This window comes from Sciurus carolinensis, chromosome 2, assembly GCF_902686445.1.
Source record: "Sciurus carolinensis chromosome 2, mSciCar1.2, whole genome shotgun sequence".
In the NCBI taxonomy this organism is placed as follows: Eukaryota; Metazoa; Chordata; class Mammalia; order Rodentia; family Sciuridae; genus Sciurus; species Sciurus carolinensis.
In genome coordinates, this window is record NC_062214.1 from 67,458,266 (window position 1) to 67,477,662 (window position 19,397).

Below are 19,397 nucleotides of genomic sequence, written 5' to 3' on the forward strand. Positions count from 1 at the left end.
TTTCAGTTTTTGGTTCTCCCCTGCCCCAACCCTGGGAAAAAGCTTTTTAGTTTTGTATAGTCCCATTTATTAATTTGTTTCCTTTGGTAGCCTGAGCTTTCGGTGTGAAATCAAGAAATATTTGCAAATGTCAAGGTCAAGGAGCTTACCCCCTGTTTTCTTCTAGGAATCTTATAGTTTTAGATCTTCTATGTAGGTCTTTAATCCATTTTGTGCTGACTTTTGTGTATGGTGTAAGGTAAGGGTTCAGATTCACTCTTTTGCATGTGGGAATTCAGTTTTCCCTATACCATTTATTAAAGGAACTATCCTTTTCTATTGTCTTTTGATGTCCTTGTTGAAAATGTATGTTTGATTTATTTCTGGGCTCTGTAGTGTTTCACTGGTCTATTTTTATGCCAGTACCATACTGTTTTGATTACTATGGCTTTGCAATATAATTTTAAATTAGGACGTACAATGCCTCCAACTTCTTTTTTTTTAGTTTGCTTTTCTCTCAGAATTGCTTTGGCTATTTGGGGGTCTTCTGTAGCTGTACATGAATTTTAAGAATATTTTTTCTATTTCTGTGAAGAATGCTACTGGAATTTTGAGATGGATCGCATCAAATCTACCTAGGCTTTAGCTAGTATGAACTTTTAAATAGCATTCTTCCAGTCCATGAGCATGGAATACCTTTCCATTTGTTTATGTCCTTCTCAATTTCTTTTATCTTGTATATCACTGCATTTCCTTAGTGATTACTTTTCAGTTATGTTTCCAGCACTTTTTATTTTTTTATTTATTTTTTTTTTTTATTTTTTATTGTGAACAAATGGGATACATGTTCTTTCACTGTTTGTACATAGAGTAAAGGCATACCATTTGTGTAATCATACGTTTACATAGGGTGATGTTGGTTGATTCATTCTGTTATTTTTTTCCCCTTCCCCCCACCCCTCCCATCCCTCTTTTCCCTCTATACAGTCCTTCCTTCCCCCATTCTTGCCCCCCTCCCTAACCCTCACTCTAACCCTAAAACTAACCCCTCCCACACCCCATTATGTATCATCATCCACTTATCAGCGAGATCATTCTTCCTTTGGTTTTTTGAGATTGGCTTATCTCACTTAGCATGATATTCTCCAATTTCGTCCATTTGCTTGCAAATGCCATAATTTATCATTCTTTATGGCTGAGTAATATTCCATTGTATATATATGCCACAGTTTCTTTATCCATTCATCAACTGAAGGGCATCTAGGTTGGTTCCACAATCTGGCTATGGTGAATTGAGCAGCAATGAACATTGATGTGGCTGTATCTCTGTAGTATGCTGATTTTAAGTCCTTTGGGTATAGGCCAAGGAGTGGGATAGCTGGGTCAAATGGTAGTTCCATTCCAAGTTTTTTAAGGAATCTCCATACTGCCTTCCAGAGTGGTTGCACTAATTTGCAACCCCACCAGCAATGTATGAGTGTACCTTTTTCCCCACATCCTCGCCAACACCTGTTGTTGCTTGTGTTCTTGATAATCGCCATTCTGATTGGGGTGAGATGGAATCTTAGGGTGGTTTTGATTTGCATTTCTTTTATTACTAGAGATGTTGAACATTTTTCCATATGTTTGTTGATTGTTTGTAGGTCTTCTTCTGTGAAGTGTCTGTTCATTTCCTTAGACCATTTGTCGATTGGATTATTTGTAGTCTTGGTGTTGAGTTTTTTGAGTTCTTTATAGATTCTGGAGATTAGTGCTCTATCTGAAGTATGATTGGCAAAGATTTTCTCCCACTCTGTAGGCTCTTTCTTCACATTGCTGATAGTTTCCTTTGCTGAGAGAAAGCTTTTTAGTTTGAATCTATCCCAGTTGTTGATTCTTACTTTTATTTCTTGTGCTATGGGAGTCCTGTTGAGAAAGTCTGGTCCTAAGCCGACATGTTGAAGATCTGGACCTACATTTTCTTCTATAAGATGCAGGGTCTCTGGTCTGATTCCGAGGTCCTTAATCCATTTTGAGTTTAGTTTTGTGCACGGTGAGAGATATGGGTTTATTTTCATTTTGTTGCATATGGATTTCCAATTTTCCCAGCACCATTTGTTGAAGAGGCTATCTTTTCTCCATTGCATATTTTTGGCCCCTTTGTCTAGTATGAGGAAATTATATTTGTTTGGGTTTGTGTCCGTGTCTTCTATTCTGTACCATTGATCTACCTGTCTATTTTGGTACCAATACCATGCCGTTTTTGTTACTATTGCTTTGTAGTAAAGTTGAAGTTCAGGTATTGCAATACCCCCTGCTTCATTTTTCCTGCGAAGGATTGCTTTAGCAATTCTGGGTTTCTTATTCTTCCAGATGAATTTCATAATTGCTTGCTCTATTTCTGCAAGGTACATCATTGGGATTTTAATTGGAATTGCATTGAATCTGTATAGCACTTTTGGTAGTATGGCCATTTTGACAATATTAATTCTGCCTATCCAGGAACATGGGAGATCTTTCCATCTTCTAAGGTGTTCTTTAATTTCTTTCTTTAGTGTTCTGTAGTTCTCATTGTAGAGGTCTTTCACCTCTTTTGTGAGATTGATTCCCAAGTATTTTATTTTTTTTGAGGCTATTGTGAATGGAGTAGTTTTCCTAACTTCTCTTTCTGAAGATTCATCACTTATGTATAAAAATGCATTGGATTTATGAGCATTGATCTTGTATCCTGCTACTTTACTGAATTCACTTATGAGTTCTAAGAGTTTTCTGGTGGAATTTCCTGGTTCCTCTAAGTATATAATCATATCATCAGCAAATAGGGATAGTTTGAGTTCTTCTTTTCCAATTCGTATCCCTTTAATTTCTTTGGTCTGTCTAATTGCTCTGGCTAGAGTTTCAAGGACGATATTGAATAGGAGTGGTGAGAGAGGGCATCCCTGCCTTGTTCCAGATTTTAGGGGAATGCTTTCAGTTTTTCACCATTAAGAATAATATTAGCCATGGGCTTAGCATAGATGGCCTTTACAATGTTAAGGAACGTTCCCACTATCCCTATTTTTTCTAGTGTTTTGAGCATGAAGGGGTGCTGTATTTTATCAAATGCTTTTTCTGCATCTATTGAAATAATCATGTGGTTCTTGACTTTAAGTCTGTTGATATGGTGAATTACATTTATTGATTTCCTGATGTTGAACCAACCTTGCATCCCTGGGATGAAACCCACTTGATCATGATGCACTATCTTTTTAATACATTTTTGTATGCGATTTGCTAAAATTTTGTTGAGAATTTTTGCGTCGATGTTCATTAAGGAAATTGGTCTGAAATTTTCTTTCCTCGATGTGTCTCTGTCTGGTTTAGGTATCAGGGTGATATTGGCTTCGTAGAATGAGTTTGGGAGGGTTCCCTCCTCTTCTATTTCATGGAATACTTTGAAAAGTATTGGAATGAGCTCTTCTTTAAAGGTTTTGTAGAACTCGGCTGAGAAACCATCAGGTCCTGGACTTTTCTTTGTTGGTAGGCTTTTGATGACTTCATCTATTTCATTACTTGAAATTGGTCTATTTAAATTGTGCATGTCCTCCTCGTTTAGTTTAGGCAATTCAAAGGTCTCTAGAAACTTGTTGATATCTTCGAAATTTTCTATTTTGTTGGAATATAGATTTTCAAAATAGCTTCTAATTATGTTTTGTATTTCAGTCGTGTCTGTTGTGATACTTCCTTGTTCATTCCGAATTTTGGTGATTTGGGTTTTCTCTCGTCTTCTCTTTGTTAGTGTGGCTAAAGGTTTATCAATTTTGTTTATTTTTTCGAAGAACCAACTATTTATTTTGTCAATTTTTTGTATTGTTTCTTTCGTTTCAATTTCGTTGATTTCAGCTCTGAGTTTAACTATTTCCTGTCTTCTACTACTTCTGGTGTTGGTCTGTTCTTCTTTTTCTAGGGCTTTGAGCTGTAGTGTTAGTTCATTTATTTTTTGAGTTTTACTTCTTTTATTAAATGCGCTCCATGAAATAAATCTTCCTCTAAGTACGGCTTTCATAGTGTCCCAGAGATTTTGATACGATGTTTCTTTGTTCTCGTTTACCTCTAAGAATTTTTTAATTTCCTTCCTAATATCTTCTGTTATCCATTCCTCATATAATAGCATATTGTTTAATCTCCAGGTGTTGGAGTAATTTCTGTTTTTTGCTCTTTCATTTATTTCTAGTTTCAATCCATTATGGTCTGATAAATACAAGGAAGTGTCTCTATCTTCTTGTATTTGCTAACATTAGCTTTGTGGCATAATATATGGTCTATTTTAGAGAAGGATCCATGTGCTGCTGAGAAGAAAGTGTATTCACTCTTCGTTGGATGGTATATTCTATAAATGTCTGTTAAGTCTAAATTATTGATTGTGTTATTGAGATCTAAGGTTTCTTTATTCAATTTTTGTTTGGAAGATCTGTCCAGTGGAGAGAGAGGTGTGTTAAAATCACCTAGTATTATTGTATTGTGGTCTATTTGGTTTCTGAGATTGAGAAGGATTTGTTTGACATACATGGGTGAGCCACTGTTTGGGGCATAGATATTTATGATTGTTATGTCTTGCTGATTTATGCTTCCCTTAAGCAGTATGAAATGTCCTTCTTTATCCCTTCTGATTAACTTTGGCTTGAAGTCCACTTTATCTGAAATGAGGATGGATACCCCAGCTTTTTTGCTGGGTCCATGTGCATGGTAAGTTTTTTCCCATCCTTTCACCTTTAGTCTTTGGGTATCTCTTTCTAAGAGATGAGTCTCTTGCAGGCAACATATTGTTGGATCTTTCTTTTTTATCCAATCTGCCAGTCTATGTCTTTTGATTGATGAATTCAGGCCGTTAATATTCAGGGTAATTATTGAGATATGATTTGTATTCCCGGTCATTTGACTCATTTTATTCATTTATTTGCTTATTTTTGACACGACTTGGTTCCTCTTTATTTGAGAGTTCCTTTAGGATATCTCCTCCCTTTGCTGATTTGCTTCTTTGTTTTTCATTTCTTCTTCATGGAATATTTTGCTGAGAATGTTCTGTAATGCTGGCTTTCTTTTTGTATATTCTTTTAGCTTTTGTTTATCATGGAAGGATTTTATTTCGTTGTCAAATCTGAAGGTAAGTTTTGCTGGGTATAAGATTCTTGGTTGGCATCCATTTTCTTTTAGGGCTTGAAAAATGTTATTCCAGGCCCTTCTAGCTTTTAGGGTCTGGATTGAAAAATCTGCTGATATCCGTATTGGCTTCCCCCTGAATGTAATTTGGTTCTTTTCTCTCACAGCCTTTAAGATTCTGTCTTTATTTTGTATGTTAGGTATTTTCATTATAATGTGCCTTGGTGTGGGTCTGTTGTAATTTTGTGTATTTGGAGTCCTGTAAGCCTCTTGAACTTGATTTTCCATTTCGTTCTTCAGATTTGGGAAATTTTCTGTAATTATCTCATTGAATAGGTTGTTCATTCCTTTGGTTTGTTTCTCTAAGCCTTCCTCAATCCCAATAATTCTCAAATTTGGCCTTTTCATGATATCCCATAGTTCTTGGAGATTCTGTTCATGATTTCTTACCATCTTCTCTGTTTGTTCGACTTTGTTTTCGAGGTTAAATATTTTGTCTTCAATATCTGAGGTTCTGTCTTCCAGGTGTTCTATCCTATTGGTTGTGCTTTCTATGGAGTTCTTAATTTGGTTTATTGTTTCCTTCATTTCAAGGATTTCTGTTTGGTTTTTTTTCAATATCTCTAACTCTTTATTGAAATGGTCTTTTGCTTCCTGTATTTGCTCTTTTAACTGTCTATTGGTGCGTTCATTCAATGCCTGCATTTGCTCTTTCATTTCATCGTTTGCTTCCCTTATCATGTTGATTATGTACATTCTGAACTCCCTTTCTGACATTTCTTCTGCCATGCTGTCATTGGATTTTATTGATATAACATCCAGATTTGTTTGAGGCATTTTCTTCCCTTGTTTTCTCATATTGTTCAGGTATCAGTGGACTGCAGAGATGTTGCAGATTTCCTCTATTGACTTATAATGTCCCTGAAGATTGCTAGTGTATCCCCTCTTATCCTTCAGTAGCCTGAAGTCTTAGAGGAAGTTGATACTTCGGTGTTCCCCTAGGTAGCTGCCTCTCTAGGGGTGGTGGTCTTCAGGTGGGGTATATTCCCTGCTAGAGGGCAGAGGTGCCTCTACTTGTTGACCAATGGTCATCCAAAGGGGAGCTAGACTGCGGGCTAAGGCAATGCCTGTTTGGGCCTGTGTCTCTGGTTTTACTGTCTTTGTGGGAAAACCTCACTCTGCGGGGAAGACCCACCCGGTGGGGAGGTCTCACTAGTCCGTTCCCCTCCTAGAGGTTCTCCTCAGTCCACAACTACCGCCTGTGCAGGGCAGCCTTCCCAAGCAGCGTTTCCAGGGGCCTGGACCTACCTCCTGGGCTTGGGAGCCCTGCCCTTCGCAGACGAGTCTCCTTTGGTGGCCCCTCCTCAGAGAAGCTGCCCACAGTCCTGGAACCTTCGCTCCACCCCTCAGCTGGTCTCTGTGTAGCTCTTTCAAGAAAAGGTGCTTAGATCCCCGGCTCAGACCGTGCTTTGCACCTAATCACTTGGCTATGCGACCCCTCCTCTGAAGAGTCACTTGGAGCCTCGTACATATGCTCCAAGCCCCAGTGACCCGTCACTCGTCTCTTCCTCCAGGCAGGTGTTCTGTGTGGGCGCTTGGAGACCAAGCCACTCACTGCGCACCTCCACCTCCTCAGGACAGCCCCCTCCCCGTTGTTCAGGCAGTTGCTGAATCCAAATAGTTCGCCACCCAACTCTTTCTCTGGCAGCCCCCGGAGCCCTGGCAGATTGGTCCAAAAAACCAAAAAACCAAGCGGTGTGCTGCTCGGCCTCCTCTGCAATGTCTCCCACTTTCCGAGCTCACTGTTCCAATGAGGGTAGATGTGTCTTGCTGCCTGGGCAGGGCAGCCTTCCCAGGGGCCCAGACCTACCTCCTGGGCCTGGGAGCCTCACCCTTCGTAGACGAGTCTCCTTAGGTTGTCCCTTCTCAGAGACGCTGCCTGAAGTCCTGGAACCTTCACTTCGCCCCTCAGTTTGTCTCTGTGTAGTTCATTCAAGAAAAGGTGCCTAGGTCCCTGGACCGGACCTTGCTATGCACCTAATCGCCTGGCTATGCGACCCGCCCTCTGAGCAGTCACTTGGAGCCTCGTACATATGTTCCAAGCCCCAGTGACCCGTCGCTCGTCTCTTCCTCCAGGTGTGGGCGCTTGGAGACCAAGGCACTCACTGCGTACCTCCACCTCCTCTGGGCAGCCCCCTCCCCGTTGCTCAGGCGGTTGCTGGATCCAAACAACTCGCCGCCCCACTCTTTCTCTGGCAGCCGCTGGAGCCCTGGCAGATCGCTTCAAAACCAAGCAGTGTGTCGCACAACCTCCCTTGCAAAGATCCCCGCTTTCCGAGTTCACTGCTCCAGCAGGGGAGGTGTGACTTGCCGCCTGGGCAGGGGCAGCCTTTGCAGGCAACGTTCCCAGGGGCCCGGACCTCCCTCCTGGGCTTGAGAGCCTCACCCTTCGCAGACGAGTCTCCTTAGGTTAGAGAATCTGCCCGCGGTCCTGGAAACTTCAATCCGCCATTTTTCGCTCCGCTTCGCTGTCCGTTTTTACCGCTCCGGCGGGGGAGGGGCGACCCGCCGAGTCACTGTACTTCACAAAGTTCTCTGCGTTCCAGGGCTACTGCCCCTTCGGGGACGCCTCCCCTATGGGAGAAACTCCCCGGGCGGCTTTGAGTTGGTCCCAAGTCACTATCTCCTCTTTTGAATCTTGAGTCCTGGAGCAACATGAAATGCAGCCGCCCTCTAGTCCGCCATCTTGAACCTCCTCCAGCACTTTTTAAATGCCCCTTTCTTTGGGATCAGCTATTGGTGGCAAGGAGTTTTGGTCTTATGCTTGTTTTCCAAACAATGGGGAGACATAGCTAAGAGGAGAATCCCTCTTGATGTTGGCTTGATGTGGTCTATAAGCAACTTCATTTGCACTAGGTTCCAAGGCACAGATGCTCAGAGTAGCTGTGGTATGGGGTCCAGGGATCAGGGTCTTGCAACTGATTGTGACATTAGGATCTTGGAGTACCGATGCACTTTTTGAAGCAAGGTCAACTGCAGATTACCCACAGAGCCAGATTTTGTGATTCTGAAGTACCCCTACCCTGAAAGCTTGAGCCCAAATGACTGGGTTGTAGTTGTGACTCTTACCTTTGATGACAGGGCATAGTACTGGCCTAACTTGAGGAAGAAGGGGTGCTCTGGGGGTTAGGCCTGGGGAATAGGGTAGAGCTACAATTCAGGAACCAGAGCCAATGCAGCACAATTACAAAGCTTGGAGATAAGACACAGCGTAGTGGTGATTCTGGACTCCAAGATGGTGGGACTCAGCAGTGAGAGTAGATGCAATGGCAGCAAGGACCCCAGATTGGCAGAGTATAACTGCCACTTGAGGCCTGGAGAGGGGAGGAGGGATCAGCTCCTCATGACTCCATTCCCCAAAGAGGGGGTATCTCAGCAGCACAGACTTTAGGGTGCTAGTTCAGTTCCAGAGAATGAGGGTGCTTTTGATATTTGTGTGTGTGTGTGTGTGTGTGTGTGTGTGTGTGTGTGTGTCTGTGTGTGTGTGTGTGTCTGTGTGTCTGTGTTGTGTGTGGGGGGGGTCTCAGTTTGGCAAATGCTTTGTTTCTCTGGTACATAGGATACCATGTCAACTGCTTGGTTTGGCCAAGGCACTGATTCCCCAGGAAATTACGTACCACTTTAGTTTAGGCCTATGGGTTGTGGTTGCTTTGGTGTCCAAAGATTCCTTGGGAGGCAGGGTGCCAGTGCCACTTTAACTCAGGCACAGTGGGGCATGATCGTTCTGGGCATCCAAAGTTCTATTTCTCTACAAGCAGTGTACCACTTTAGCTCAGGCTCTACGAGGATTAGGTAAAGTGGCTTTGCAGCAGTGTGGCCCCATGGGGTAGGGTGTAGCAGCTGCTTGGCTTAGGTATGGTGGGCTATCAGGAAGGGATGACTCAGCCATGACAGAGCCTCAGGGATGAAAGAGTGCCATGGCCACTCATCCCTGGAGCAGGGCCCATGCCAACAGTGGTTCTGGTTACAAGATGGCATAGTCAGTAACTGCAAGGGCCATCGGGTGTGGGACACAATATTGGCTCCTTCTCAGAAGGAAGGGCAGGTAGCTTCCTCAGCTGTAGCTTCCTCAGTATGGATTCCAGGTAGCTTCCTACAGCTGTGAGAACTGTAGGAATCTCCAGTGATGAGGACTGTAGGTATTCAAGTTGTCGGGGCAGCTGGGTTCTCTTACTTACCTTTTCCAGCAGAGAAGTCCCTTCTGGTTCTGAACTGGTACAATCTTGGGAATGGGATGATGAGGGGAGGTATTTCCTTTTGTTTTCTGTGTGCCATTGATAGGATTTGGATCTTAAGTGTTCCCCAAAGACCCATGTGTTAAAGGCTTGGTCCCCAGTGTGTAGTGTTATTGAGAGATGGTGAAACATTTAGGAGGTGGGGCCTAACGGGATAAAGTTAGGTCACTGTGGAGCACGACCTTGAAGGGGACACTGAGACCTTGGTCTCTTTCTCTGTCCCTCCTTCCCTCACTCTCTCTCCTTTTGGTTCCTGGCTGTCATGAGATAAGTGGCCTTGCTTCACCACATGCTCTCTACCATGATGTTCTACTTCACCACAAACCCAAAAGCAATGTCTGAAACCATGAGTCAAAATAAATCTTTTCCAGACTAGGAAAAGCAGTGTCTAAAATTTTGTCAAAATAAGTCCATTCTAGACTAGGAATGGAGCCACCATATGACCAGCTATATTCACCACCCCTTGGTATTCTAAAGAATTAGAGTGCTCATAGAATAGTGATACATGCATACCCACATTTATAGCAACACAATTTATAATAGCCAAACTATGGAACCAACCTAGGTGTCCATCAATGGATGAATGGGTAAATAAAATGTGGTTTGTATGCACAATGGAGTTTTTTTTTTTATTGTAAACTAATGGGATACATGTTGTTTCTCTGTTTGTACATGGAGTAAAGGCATACCATTTGTGTAATCATAAATTTACATAGGGTAATGTTGGTTGATTCATTCTGTTATTTTTCCCTTCCCCCCACCCCTCCCATCTCTCTTTTCCCTCTATACAGTCCTTCCTTCCCCCATTCTTGCCCCCCTCCCTAACCCTAACTCTAACCCTAACACTAACCCCTCCCACCCCCCATTATGTGTCATCATCCACTTATTAGCGATATCATTCTTCCTTTGGTTTTTTTGAGATTGGCTTATCTCACTTAGCATGATATTCTCCAATTTCATCCATTTGCCTGCAAATGCCATAATTTTATCATTCTTTATGGCTGAGTAATATTCCATTGTATATATATGCCACAGTTTCTTTATCCATTCATCAACTGAAGGGCATCTAGGTTGGTTCCACAATTTGGCTATGGTGAATTGAGCAGCAATGAACATTGATGTGGCTGTATCTCTGTAGTATGCTGATTGTAAGTCCTTTGGGTATAGGCCAAGGAGTGGGATAGCTGGGTCAAATGGTCGTTCCATTCCAAGTTTTCTAAGGAATCTCCATACTGCTTTCCAGAGTGGTTGCACTAATTTGCAACCCCACCAGCAATGTATGAGTGTACCTTTTTCCCCACATCCTCACCTGTTGTTGCTTGTATTCTTGATAATCGCCATTAAATGTAATTCACCATATCAACAGACTTAAAGTCAAGAATCATATGATTATTTCAATAGATGCAGAAAAAGCATTTGATAAAATACAGTACCCCTTCATGCTCAAAACACTAGAAAAAATAGGGATAGTGGGAATGTTCCTTAACATTGTAAAGGCCATCTACGCTAAGCCCATGGCTAATATCATTCTAATTGGTGAAAAACTGAAAGCGTTCCCCCTAAAGTCTGGAACAAGGCAGGGATGCCCTCTTTCACCACTCCTATTCAATATCGTCCTTGAAACTCTAGCCAGAGCAATTAGACAGACCAAAGAAATTAAAGGGATACGAATAGGAAAAGAAGAACTCAAACTATCCCTATTTGCTGATGATATGATTATATACTTAGAGGAACCAGGAAATTCCACCAGAAAACTTGTAGAACTCATAAGTGAATTTAGTAAAGTAGCGGGATATAAGATCAATGCTCTTAAATCTAAGGCATTTTTATACATAAGTGATGAATCTTCAGAAAGAGAAATTAGGAAAACTACCCCATTCACAATAGCATCGAAAAAAATAAAATACTTGGGAATCAATCTCACAAAAGAGGTGAAAGACCTCTACAATGAGAACTACAGAACACTAAAGAAAGAAATTAAAGAACACCTTAGAAGATGGAAAGATCTCCCATGTTGCTGGATAGGCAGAATTAATATTGTCAAAATGGCCATACTACCAAAAGTGCTATACAGATTCAATGCAATTCCAATTAAAATCCCAATGACGCACCTTACAGAAATAGAACAAGCAATCATGAAATTCATCTGGAAGAATAAGAAACCCAGAATAGCTAAAGCAATCCTTCGCAGGAAAAATGAAGCAGGGGGTATTGCAATACCAGAACTTCAACTGTACTACAAAGCAATAGTAACAAAAACGGCATGGTAGTGGTACCAAAATGGACAGGTAGATCAATGGTACAGAATAGAGGACACGGACACAAACCCAAATAAATATAATTTCCTCATACTAGACAAAGGGGCCAAAAATATGCAATGGAGAAAAGATAGCCTCTTCAACAAATGGTGCTGGGAGAATTGGAAATCCATATGCAACAGAATGAAACTAAACCCGTATCTCTCACCTTGCACGAAACTAAACTCAAAATGGATTAAGGACCTCGGAATCAGACCAGAGACCTTGCATCTTATAGAAGAAAAAGTAGGTCCAGATCTTCAACATAAAAGCAAGAATCAACAACTGGGATAGATTCAAACTAAAAAGCTTTCCCTCAGCAAAGGAAACTATCAGCAATGCAAAGAAAGAGCCTACAGAGTGGGAGAAAATCTTTGCCAATCACAATGGAGTTTTATTCAGTCATAAAGAAAATTTCCATTTACATAAAAATAGCTGAAGCTTGAGATTATTATGTTAAGTGAAATAAGCCAAACTCAGAAGGGTCATATGTTTTCTCTCATATGTGGAAGCTAGGGAGGAAAAAGGAAAAGAAAGGTAGGGGTGATCTCATGAAAATAACAGAGCAGTAGAATAAGGTAAAGGAACCAGGGGGAGGGTTGAGGGAAGGGAAAAGGGAAATACCGGAGAATGATATTGGCCAAATTATATTTTATGCGTAAAATGTGTAGCAACAAATCCTGCCATTATATACAACTACAATTCACCAATAAAAATGTGGGAAAATGGATCAAAATATTACCTGCAAAAAACAAATTTAAAAGTCTTGACAAAATAAACCTTTTCCTCCTTACAAGTTGATTTTTTAAAAAAAATATTGTCATAGTGATGGAAAACTAACACAGCCACCTTGGGTTTCTGTGTTTTACAGGATATCTGCTACTCTTTTGTTGTACTCCAATGATATTTTGGTTATTTTCATTCGAATGTAGTTATTAGTTGTTTGACTATCTTTCTGGGATGGGGAGTTCAAAGGGCTTCTAGTCAGCTACCATGCTGATATCACTCTAGAAGTTGCTACTTACTCCTAGTTTGCTGAGTGTTTTTATCATGTAGTAATTTTTCAAGTACTTTTTCTGAATCTTTTAAGATGTTCATTTGTTTTTTCTTTTTAATATTCTATTCTGTCATTTTTATTAACATCTAGTAATGTATTACTATTATCCTGTTAATATATGCTAAACAATGATCCATCAAAGGGATTCAAGTCCAAATCTCTAGCCCTTATGAAAATGTTAATTTGCATCATAAAAAGAAATTTAAAGATGTTATTAGGTTAAGATCTTGAACTGGTAAGATTTTTCTGCATTATCTGGATGGGGCCAATCTAATCTTGCAAGTTCTTTTAGAAGAGGTGTAGGAAGATCAGAATCAGAAAAGGTGATTTGATGAAAGAAAAAGATTTAAAGATTCTCATCAACTTGTGTTGTTTCTAAGGCACTAAATTTATGTTAATTTGTTATAGCAACAATAGAAAACTAATATAATTACATTTATTTTTAATATATTGAACCAACCTTACATTCCAGGATAAGTCACACTTGGTTTTGATATATAATCCTTTTAATATACTGATAGATTCTGTTTGGCATTTGTTTTGAGGACTTTTGCATCCATATTCCCTCTCTTTCTATTTTTTAGAAGGATTTTTGAGGATTAGTGTTAGTTATTAAATATAGACTAGAAATTACCTGTGAAGCCATATATTTCTGGTCTTTATTATAAATTATTTTTGCTTGTTTTTTTTGTTTTGTTTACTGACTCAATCTCATTATAGATTTTCAGGTCTACTCTTCTTGAATCAGTTTTGTTAGTTTTCATCTTTTCTGAAAATTTGTCCATTTCATGTAGGTTACTTGACTTTTTGGCATTCAGTTGTTCATAATATTCTCTTGTAATGCTTTTTATTTTGGGTAAGATTGGCAATAATGTCATTTTTTTTTCATTCTTCATTTTAATAATTTGAGTCTTTTCCCCCTAATGAATATAGCTAATAAGTAGTCCCTTTCAAATAATTTTCAACTTCTTTGATTTTTCTCTTGTTTTTCTATTCTCTTTTGTTTACTTCCTCTCTCATTTTCATTATTCCCCTTCCTTATGCTTGATTTCAGTGTAGTCTGTACTTCATTTCTAGTCTCTTAATGTTAAAGGTTAGGCTATCTTCATTTTTGAGGTAGTCCTTCATAGCTGTGAGCTTCTTTCTGGGCACCAATTTAACTGCATTAAGTTTTGGAATGTTATATTTTCATTTATCTCAAAGTATGCTCTAATTTCCCTTGCAATTATTTTGATTCATTGTTGTTTAATTTCCATACATTTGTGAATTCCACAAATTCCTCCCTGTTACTAATTTCTAATTTTATTTTATTACAGAATCCTTTTACATTTATTGAAGCTTGTTTTATGACCTACCATATAGTTTATCCTGGATAATGTTCCATATGAAATTGAGAAGATTGTATATTCAGCTGTTGTTGGGTGGAGTATTCTGTAGTTATCTATAAGGTTTAGCTGTTTTTTAATATTGTTCAACTCTACTATTTTATGACCGATTTTCTGTCTAGTTGTTCTACCCATTAGTGAAAGTAAGAAATTGAAGTCTCCAACTATTATTGTTAAAATCTCTGTTTTTCTCTTCTCTTTGGCCTGCTCTTGCTTAATGTATGTTAGGGCTCTGTTTTTAGGTTTATATATTTATATTTGTGTTAGTTATTTTTCTGTCACCATAATAAATACCCAAGATAATCAACTTATAAAGAGAAAAGGTTTACTTTGAGCTCAATTTTAAAGACCCCAGCCCATCATCAGGTACACCCATTGCTTTCAGGCCTTCAGTGGGGGAGCCCATCAGCAATGGGAGGGAGCAGAAAACTGCTTACCTCATGGACAAGAAATAAAAATGAGGAGGGATTCAGAGTCCCACTACTCCCTTCAAGGGCTTGCCTTCAATGACCTAAAGACCTCCCACTAAGCCCCACCTCTTAAAGATTCTACTTCTTAAAGCTGCTGCCTCTCAATAGCACCACTCTGGAGACTAAGTCTTTAACACTTGGGCCTTTGGGGGAACATTTAAGATACAAACTATAGCAGAATTATATGTTCTGATAGGTTGTCCCTTTTATCATAGTAATATTTCTTCCTTGTCTCTACTAACAATTTCTATACTAAAGTCAATTTCGTCTGACAGTATGGCCACTCCAACTCTTTTGGTTACTGTTGCATGGCAGGTCTTTTGCTCTCCTTTTCCTTTCAACCCATTTGTGTCTTTGACTCTAAAGTGAATCTTTTTATAAACAGCTTCTAGTCAGAACACACACATAATATGTATAGTTTTGCAGTAGGAAGACTGAACACAGGGCCAAGCAAGAGCTCTACTAGTGAGCTTCATCCCCTGCCTAGATCATATTTTTAAAAATTTGTAGTGACAATTTATGCTTTTTAATTGGACAGTTTAATACTAATACATTAATAATTAATTTGATGTGATTACTGATAGGGTAGAAACTGCCCATTCTGCTATTTGTTTTCTGTAAGTCTTAATATTTCCTCTAGTACTGCCTTTTGTATTAAGATACTTAAGGTATATAATATTATACATTTAAGACATTTTTTGTGTTAAGATATTTTCTAGTGTATCATTTTAGTCCTCTTGTTATTGCTTTATATACTTTTGAGTTATCTTCTTAGTAGTTGCCATGGAAGTTACCATTAATATCTTGATTTTTAACTAATTTATAACTTAATTTTAATAATATCCCAAAACTTTGCTCCTATGTAGTTCTGTTCTCTCCTCACTACTTTATACTTTCTTAAAAAATAGCAACCATTTATTTTATCAACTACTCTTCATTAAATATTAATCTTTTTTTCTGGTACTGGGGATTAAACTCAAAGGTGCTTTGCCACTAAGATATATCCCCAGTCCTTTTTAGGTTTCTCTAAATTTCTGAGGATGGCCTTGAATTTACAATCCTCCTCCTTTGGCCTCCAGAGTAGCTGGGATTACAGGTGTACTTCACCACATCCAGAGATGGTTAATTCTTTTTTTTTTTTTTTTTTTTTTTTTTTTTTGGGTGGGATACTGGGTATTGAACCCAGGGGCACTCAACCACTGAGCCACATCCCCAGCCCTGTTTTGTATTTTATTTAGAGACAGGGTCTCACTGAGTTGCTTAGCGCCTTGCTTTTGCTGAGGTTGGTTTTGAACTTGTGATCCTCCTGCCTCAGCCTCCGGGGCTGCTGGAATTACAGGTGTGTGCCACTGCAGTCAGCTCTCCACAGTTTTAGACATCCTTTCATTTCATCCTGTAGACCTGTAAGAGTTTCACTTGTGCAAACTCTCCCGTCTTCCAGGTTGCCTTACCTTTCTCCCCTCAGTCCGAAGACACTGTAAAGGCTTCTATTTCCCAAGTTATGGGAAAATGACTCATTTGTAGGCAAAACAACTTTAAAAACATTGTATTTCCCATCTTATCTCTAGGAGACTGAAGCAGTAACCTCTAGAATGTCTGTTTGACTCTAGTCAATCGCACATAGTTCACAACCACTAAATAAAGCTGTTGCCCCCCTGAGCAGACATTGGGTTCCAGTAGGGAGGTCATAAAACATAAGGTAGACTTAGTAATGAGTTTCTGGTAGGAGCAGACCACCAGGGCTGACCATTAACACAACATTATCCAGGCCATTGTTAAAGGACTGATCAATTGTGAATTAGAGTTTTGAGCCATGTATAACATTTGTGGCATGGTGTCACCATTAATCATGTTCTGGAATGCTGAGAAAAGACTGAAGTGAGCTAAAGATTGAAGGTTTAAAGTTTCTTGAAACCAAACTCATTTAATGATATTCATGAGTGGATGACGTATCGTGGTAACCAGTCTTTGGGATTAGTCCAATTCCATTGGTGATCCCAGGGGTTACATAGCTGCCCAGATGCTGAGCTTTTTGGAAAACAGTCGTTAGTATTCAGCATGAGTCTGGGGAGCAATCATATAGCACATCATGTATTTTCAAAACTCCAAATGGTGACCAAATGAGAAGGAGAGGTTTAAGATTTCCATATAAAATTAAAAAGTTGTATTAGGCTGAGGAGAGAGGCCAGATTTTTCTGCAGTCTAGGACTTTCACAGAGTCCCATAGAACTAGAATCTGACCTAAGCATGAGAATCAACTTTGAAGTGACAAGATAAAAAACAAGCTTGGAGTTGTAGAAGCTTCTCACTTGTAGATGCTATACTATTAGTACAGTTACTATTATTATCATGAACAACAATAATATTGACTTACCATCTCTTTGGACCTACTGTGTATCATGCACTGTTCTAGGTGTTTTATAGACATCAACATACATAGTTTAGTTTTCCAGAGCAATCTTTCATGGTAGATTGTATTATGCCTATTTTAAGATGAAATAACTATATACCGCATGAACTTGTAGCATTGAACACACACAAATTCTACAATGGGGGTGTACGTGAAGCAAGTTCTTGCTACCTCTTCACTGCTCCCATAAATCCACTCAGTGAGACTAGTTCTTCCCTTGGTCTGGATGAAAACCTCAGCCCCATGAATTTTCTGGTTTCTCCTAGGTAATAAAAATAGTTCTGCAGTTACTTTCTCAAGTATATCTAAGTTACAAAATATAGTCCCAATTCAGTAATAAAAATATCTGGTTCCATGTCATATAATCCAGCTCTGAATTTGATTTAATGTTGAGTCTGCTCTTCCTCCTCTGGCTTGGGCAGGAAACCTATTCATGGGACAGGGTACATAATAATCTTCTTAGAGCTGTCCCCACCTGGGCACTCTTGTTTCAGGAACTTGCGGAAAGTAGAGAGGAAAGGGGACCAGGAAACTACTACTTGGCAAGTACAGTTGTTCCCCCATGTTCATGGGTCTGTCCAACATGGATTCAAACTATTTGGGAAAAAATTGCATCCATACAGAAAATGCAGACTTCTCTCTTGTCATTGTTCCCCCAACAATGCAGCCTTACAACTGTTTATATAGCATTTACTTTTTGTTAGGTATAAGTAATCTAGAGATGATTTAAAGTATTTGAGAGGATATATGTAGGTTCTGTATAAATACAATGCCATTTTATATGAGGGATTTGAGTAGCCTCAGATTTTGGTATTTGTGGGATTCCTGGTACCAGTCCCTATGGACACTAAGGGATCACTGCAGTGATGTGGTGTTATAGAATATAAGCATTCTTTAGCTCTTGTAGGTGCTTAAGGGTGACTTTTCTTCTAGGGCATTTTCATAGTTGTTTGGAGGTACAGGTCCATCATCCCTTTGTCTGCTGGGATCTTTTACCTATAAGGCCAGTATGGGAGAAATGCTTACCTCCCCTTGTTGCTCCTTCTTCATTTTTTGAGATTCTGGCTTATCACAGCTGGTGGGCCCTTATTGTGTCCCTTCAGCACACAGACCTCTTGGATAGAGCCCCAGGTCACTCTTTCACATGGTTCCCCACGTTCTCTGTCTTGATACACTTTGGAGGTGCAGGATGATTCTTGTGCTGTGACCTCTCTTTTGCTCTGTGGTCAGAGTAACTCAGCTGCCTGCTATGGACTAACCGAATGGTGTCTCCCCTAAATTCATTATGTCAAAGCCTTAACCCCCAGTGTAAATGATTTTGCAAACAGGGCCCATAACGACGTAATTAAAGTTAAATGAGATCATCAGGTTGGGTATTAAGGATTTGTGTCCTTATGAAAATTGACGACAGAGAGCTCTCTTTTTCCATGTATACTCAGAGGAAAGGTTGTGTGAGGACAGAAGAGCCTCATGCAAACCAGGAAGAGGATCTTCACCAGAAATCAAATCCTCTTGGACTTGATCTGGGCCTTCCAGCCTCCAGAACTGTGAGAAATGCATTTATATTATTTAACTCACTCTGTCTGTGGTTTTTTGTTGTGGTACCTTAAGCAGACCAAGACAGGGCCTATCTCTTACTTTTCAGATTTCTCAGACCAGGCACCAGTCCACAGTGCTGTTCGAACTTCTAGGTACATGTATTCAGTTCTTTGAGAGGTCCCTGTGCTGCCCTTCTTCTGAGGCCATTGGCAGGGCTGGTGTTGGTGTTGACACATGAACAGCTCTCTCAAAAGAAACCCTTCTCTAATCATCAAGCACAAAGTCTGTTAAATCCATAAAGTGGGTAAAGGGGTTTGGCTCGACAAAGTTGGTTTGACAGTTCTGGTCAGGTGCTCTCTCAGGCTTGTGGTATCTATTGCTGATGTCAACTCAAACTTATGTTTTCACATCATTTAATGCATAGCTTGTAGGAAGCCAGAGCCATGTCTGGAATCCAGGTCTCCCTAACTAAGATTTGTGGTCTCTCCTCAACTCTATTGCATGAATACTCTGCAATATAAGGATTCCAGACCATAAGTTCATGAAGGCAAGACAGTGCCTATTGAATTTACCACTGTGTACCTTGATGCCCAGTGTGCTCAGCACGTGGACCATGCTATTGTGCCCTTGGAAATTGGCACATGGATGGAAGCTCGTACAGTACCTGGCATTTAACAAGGGTACAATAGTACATATTAAAAATGTTGAGTAGGACTGAGAGGCTGGCTTTCCAGTTCCAGAGTGAGGGATCAGGAAGCATAGAAAGATGTTGTGACCTTCTATCAGGCCAAAAAGGTCTACTCAGTGAGGGAAAACTTCATGCTACACAGCTGGGAAATGTCACCAC